Source organism: Heptranchias perlo, unplaced genomic scaffold (assembly GCF_035084215.1).
Source record: "Heptranchias perlo isolate sHepPer1 unplaced genomic scaffold, sHepPer1.hap1 HAP1_SCAFFOLD_275, whole genome shotgun sequence".
NCBI classification, from domain to species: domain Eukaryota; kingdom Metazoa; phylum Chordata; class Chondrichthyes; order Hexanchiformes; family Hexanchidae; genus Heptranchias; species Heptranchias perlo.
Window position 1 is genome coordinate 138233 of NW_027139287.1, and position 5903 is coordinate 144135.

The 5903-nt window shown below is 43.4% G+C and overlaps 1 long non-coding RNA gene across 1 annotated transcript; it reads right to left on the bottom strand.

Moving 5' to 3' along the window:
- Positions 1-349: 349 nt before the first annotated feature.
- Positions 350-5597, bottom strand: LOC137310783 (uncharacterized). Its single transcript, XR_010960206.1, has 2 exons — positions 3492-5597; positions 350-1016 (listed from the first exon to the last, which is right to left on the bottom strand). It is a non-coding gene; the product is annotated as an uncharacterized lncRNA (long non-coding RNA).
- Between the last annotated feature and the right edge of the window lie 306 nt (positions 5598-5903).

Here is a 5903-nt window from a genome sequence, read left to right on the forward strand (position 1 = left end):
TTGATTTTGTACAAAACTGTACAGAGAAAGAGCAAATATACCAGGGCTGTGAGATATTCTATATTATTCATATTTGACCAGAGGAATATCCGCAGTCAGAAGCTGAAAAGAAGGGAGAGATAAGAGGCCTGAGAATAAACACAGAGCTGAATGAATCACTGAAGAGTGAAAGAAAAATAAATGTTATCAGTTCCACTTTATCTCGTGCTCAATCCTGGGAGCTCCCCGATGGACTGGTGGTTAAAATTCAGTGCTCCCATCACCGCGTGGTTCCATTCCCAGTCAGAGAATTAACTTTAACAAGAGTTATGAACTTAATAAATAATTACGTGAAGCTAATTAAACCCTGTTCGTAGTTGAATGACTGTTTTGATCACCATTAATCAACCAATAACGTTCTGTTTCAGACTGAAGGAGATGCCGACATGGTTACCGTGAGACAGTCAAAACTTTAATAAGATTTTTGTGCTTTGCATGTGATGAAATTTCATCATTTTACAGACTGGATCTTAAGAGTGCGATTAAAAGCTCAGTGCAGCCGTTGTTAAATTTAACATTAACAGGCAATTGTCGCCGTTTATCACAGGAACGCCCGAACCGGTTCTCCGATGAAGATGAAAGTAACGCAACGAGGAACATCTGATCCAACACGAAAGGCATCAGGCTATGACAAAAATCCCCACCGTTTTGCTTTTCCAAAATAAAGGGTGTGACATTTATTCTCTGAAAATAGAAACAGTCTGGTCTCACTCACTACAGTAATCTCTCTGTCACAGCGAACCAGCTCTCCTACTGCGAGTGTGACCTCCCTTCGGGCCTTTCGGGGGTTTGTCTGTCAAGATGAATTGTGATTTCCGTGAAGCCAATGTTCCATTCCTTTATATGATTCATGTGCCTGATTTCCGACTGAAGGGTAAATGGTGAAATATCAGCCCTGCTCAGCCGGCAATGATCACGGTACATTTTCTTGCAGACAAAACACACATTGAAACCCTGGAATTTTGATACGATGAATCCTGAGGAAAAATAAAATAAGGACTCGAATCATCAAACTTTTGCGCCAACCGATTGCGCCACCGAGTCAGGTGGAAAAATCATACGCTAAATCAGTAATTCACTGAGCTAAACCTTGAGGCTGCAGTGACCAATATAACAGCTGTCTACTGTCAGTTTACTTTTACAAAATCAATAGTTGGAGCTTGCAGGAGTGAAAATCCAACAAGCCGGTCTTCACTCTTAAAGCAGCAACTGTGAAGTTAAGAGAAACGTGCCGGAGAAATACTCGATTTCAGCGCGGTGACACTGGGCCAGAGTAAAGCTCAGTTAATATGATCGCCGAGTGGTGAGAGGGTGGATTTGGAATTCCTGAGCGACCGCACTGCGCATTTTCCAGATCTGCTTGGAGCACCAATCCCTTCAATTCATCACTTACAGGGACAATTCGATTCTCGGTTTCTTTTCCCTCAGCTTGGCGAGATCTTAAAAATTGAAAGCGACCAATATCAGAGCTAACCTCGTCACCGACATGCTCACAGATACAGAGCGGCCACACTCTGCTTCAGTGAGATGAAAGCCCAGAGCGGTTTCAAGGTCGAATGCAATTGTAAGCAAAGCTCGTTCAATGAAAGTGCAGGTCATTGAGGTGCCTTTAAATTCCTGAAATTTGAACTGAACTTCTTCCGAAAGCGCTTGAGATTCAGGTGGAGTGATTTGGGGATTTATTTTTCTCTTTGCAAAGTTTGAACCGCACGTCAAGATCAAAAGTCTAGGGTTAAATGAGGGATTCTCCAGGGTATGAACCTCGAATCGAGAATTATACCCCGAACTCAACGAGCCCAGAAACAAGAACGTGTTACGGACACATTCCATGAGAGGGCTGTCTGCATAATGAAAAGGCATTTTTGAAGAGACTTCCTGATCAGTTCCGTGTTGGCTCCTGCACAAAACACAAACACCATACTGTGCGTTTTTCCTTCTAAAATTCACTGAACACCATGAATTAAACAAAGGCACCGCTGGGAGTTTGAACCGAGGATCTCTTGTTTATTGAACAAGCGCTTTAACCAACTGAGCCACGGAGCCAAGTCATGGGATCATTTCCCACCTCCTCTCATTAATATCTATCAGCTACACGTCACATTCTGTTGGGGGTTCAGACTGTTTGATCTTTGTCTGTTTCACTTGCCAGTTTCCCTGTGAATCCCGATACTGACTGCGTTTCAGGCTGTGTTTATCTTTCTGTGTCCATCAGTGCTTTGATACACGAATGAATATTTGTGCTTGTGTTTGTTACTTTAAATAAATTGGGGATGGACAATTCTCGCTCTGACACTGAAGAACTAATTGAGCAAATTTCACAGTGAAGAGTTGTTTATTGTGGTGCTGAAACTAAAAAAAATCGTAAGAGGTGCAAAAAGGGAAAACGAGAAAAACTTGTGAGTGAAATTAAGGACAACTTTCAAGGTTTTTACACGTATATTAAGAGAAAGAAGGGTGACTAAGAATAACGTGGGCCCTTAAAGACAGATGGAGGTGATATTGTAATTGAAATTCAAGAAATGACAGACTTGCTAAATACTCACAGAAAATCATGAGGATAATGTACCAGAGACACGAGGAAAACTGAAAATAAATCAAGGGGATTCAGTGCAAGTAAAATAATGGTATTGGAGAAAACAATTAGATTAAGATAGACAAATCTCCAGGACCTGATGGTGACCATCCCAGGGGACTAAGGGGAATAGGTGAGGAAATTGTACATGTTTTAGTCATGATCGTTCAAAACTCTCTTGATTCAGGAATTGTTCCATGGATTGAAAAAATTTCAAATGTCATTCCATTATATAGGAAGGGTAGGAGAGATAAAGCAGGAAATTATAGACCTGTTAGTCTGACGTCTGTTGTGGGGAAGTTACCAGTATCTGTTATTGGGGAAAGAATGACTGAGCACTTGGATAAACATGAATTGATTAGAGAGAGTCAGCATGGATTTGTAAAGGGTAAGTCAAGTCCAATGAAACGAGTTGAACTTTTTGAAGATGCAACTAACGTGGTAAATAATGGAGTGTCTATGGGGGTAATGTGTATATTGACTTCCAGAGGCATTCGATAAGGTTTAACATCAGAGACTTTTAACAGAAATGAGAACATGTGGAATTCAAAGCAACCGATTGACATGGGGAGGGAGTTGGTTTGGAGGTAGGAGACAGAGAGTAGGGTTAATAGGTATGTACTCAAATTGACAGGATTTGATTAGTAGTGTCCCCCAGGGATCTGCATAAATGAGGTAGATAAAGGAATAGAGAGCCGGATATCCAGGTTTGTCGACGACACCAAGTTTGGCGCAGTGAGTAGTGTAGATGGGAGCATAAAGTTATAAAAGGAAATTGATAGATTCAGTGAGTTGGTAAAACTGTGTCAGATGGAGCTTACATAGAATTACATCGAATGTACATCACAGAAACAGGCAATTCGACCCAACTGGACTATACCGGTGTTTATGCTGCAGACGAGCCTCCTCCAACCCCTCTTCATCCAACCTGATGAGCAAACCCGAATATTCCTTTCTCCTCCATGTGTTTATCCAGCTTCACCGTAAATGCATCCATGCGATTCGCCTTAACTACTCCTTGTGGGAGCGAGCTGCACATTCTAACGACTCTCTGGATAAATATGTTTCTCTTGAATGCCAGATTGGATTTATTGATGACTATTATATTCATGGCCCTAAGTTCTGACGTCCCCACTCCCAAAAGTACAAACACCTTATCTACATCTGACCGATCAAACCCTTGCATAATCTTAAAGTCCTGTATCAGGTCACCCTCAGCCTTCTCTTTTCCATACAAAAGAGCCCCAGACTGTTCAAAGTTTCAATCTGGGGAAGTGTGAGACCATCCACTTTGGCCCGAAGCAAGATAAATCAGAGTATTTTCAAAATGGTGAGAAGCCAGGAACTGTGGGTGAGCAGAGATACTTCGGGAAATCAGGAAGAGTTGGCAGACAGGTGCAAAAAATAATTAAAATGGCTCATGGAATGTCGGCCTTTATCTCAAGGGAACTGGAATTCAAAAGGGTGGAAGTTATGTTAGAATTCTATAAACTCTGCGAAGGCCACATTCAGAGTACGGCATTCAGTCCTGGGCACCAGACCTCAGGAAGGATATATTGGCCTTGCAGGAGGTGCAGCGCAGAAAGACCAGAATGATACCGGGGCTAAAATGGTTACATTACGAGGGCAAGTTGCGTGGACAAGGTTTGTATTTCCTCGTGTTTCGAGGATTAAGTGGTGATGTAATTCAGGTGTTGAAGGTGATTCAATGATCCAATGGTGGGTGTGTGAGTTGGTGCTGAATCGGTCCCCTTCAGTGAAGAGAGGGTCAGCGGGCGCCTGACAGACACGGCTCGGAACGGGACTCGCTTCTCTCCGGCGGCGGCGGCTGGTTTAGAGAGATCTCTCTGTCTGCTGCTGTTACTCCGCCTCCCACACTCTGGGAGAACCGCGGAGGTCGGTCCTCATTTTTCTCTTATGGATCCGGCTCCATCCGTTTACTGTTGACGGGAGTGCGTCTGATACCAAGTCAGTCAGAAGCGGGTGCAAATCACAACATAGGCACAGGCCCAAGGACTGGGGACTGGTTTGATATTGGGTCCTTTTTAAGGGACCGGCTGTAGATTGTTTGTATAATAATAATGATCAGAATTAACTTTGATACAATGAAGTTTTTCTCAGTTATTTCTCATTTCCACCCTCACCAGTTTTATACAGTAACAGGTAACAATGTTTGAGGGATGTGATGTCCAGTGTTGGTGGAATCAGTGTAATTTAACTTGATACATTGAAGAATCTCTTGTCCATCCCAGGCTCTTACCTTAGGTTTAGACCCTCACCTAGTTTAAAATCGGTCACTCAATGATATAAATAAACCAGTAACAACCCCGAAACCTCAGCGGGGATATTTGTTCCGATACTTAGTGACGGTCCCAATTTCCACTGAAATTCTCAATCAGCAAATCCCAGAGGCTGTTTCGGGTTTGACAAACTGTGAAACAGATTGTTTTAAAAGCCGGAAAGAGGGAAAAACTGTTGGTTGATATGAAGTGTTATACATTATCTCTTTCTGTTTCAGATTTACAATTTCTCTTTGTGTGTTACTGACAGGAGAGGCTATAATGGAGCCCAGTGACTGGGTAACGAGCTGCACTGAGTCATTGGCCTGTGTTACAGACCGGCTCGTTGGACCTGCTCATTTCGTGAACTCGCTGGTGTCTCAGCACGTGTGATGACTGAGTGAATCCCTTCCCACACACGGAGCAGGTGAACAGTCTCTCAACCAATGGGCATGCGTTGATGTGTCAGCAGTTCATTTCTGCTTTTAAGCTCTTCTCACAGTCACTGCATGAAAAGGTCACTCAATAGTGTGAACAAGTTAATGTTTCAGAAGGTGGGATGATCGAGTGAATCTCTTCCCACACACGGAGCAGGTGAAAAGTCTCTCCCCAGTGTGAGTGCGTCAATGTCTCAGCAGTTCGTTTCTGATTTTAAATCTCTTCCCACAGTCAGAACATTTGAAGGTCACTCAGTGTGAACTCGCTGGTGTTTCAGCAGGGTGGATGACCAAGTGAATCCCTTCCCACACACTGAGCAGGTGAACGGCCTCTCCCCAGTGTGAACTCGCTGGTGTGTCAGCAAGGTGGATGAATGAGCGAATCCCTTCCCACACACTGAGCAAGTGAACGGCCTCTTCCCAGTGTGAACTCGATGGTGTGACAGAAAGTGTGATGACCGAGTGAATCCCTTCCCACACACGGAGCAGGTGAACGGCCTCTCCCCAGTGTGAGTGCGTTGGTGTTTCAGCAGTTCAATTTTGCTTTTAAAGCTCTTCTCACAGTCAGAACATTTA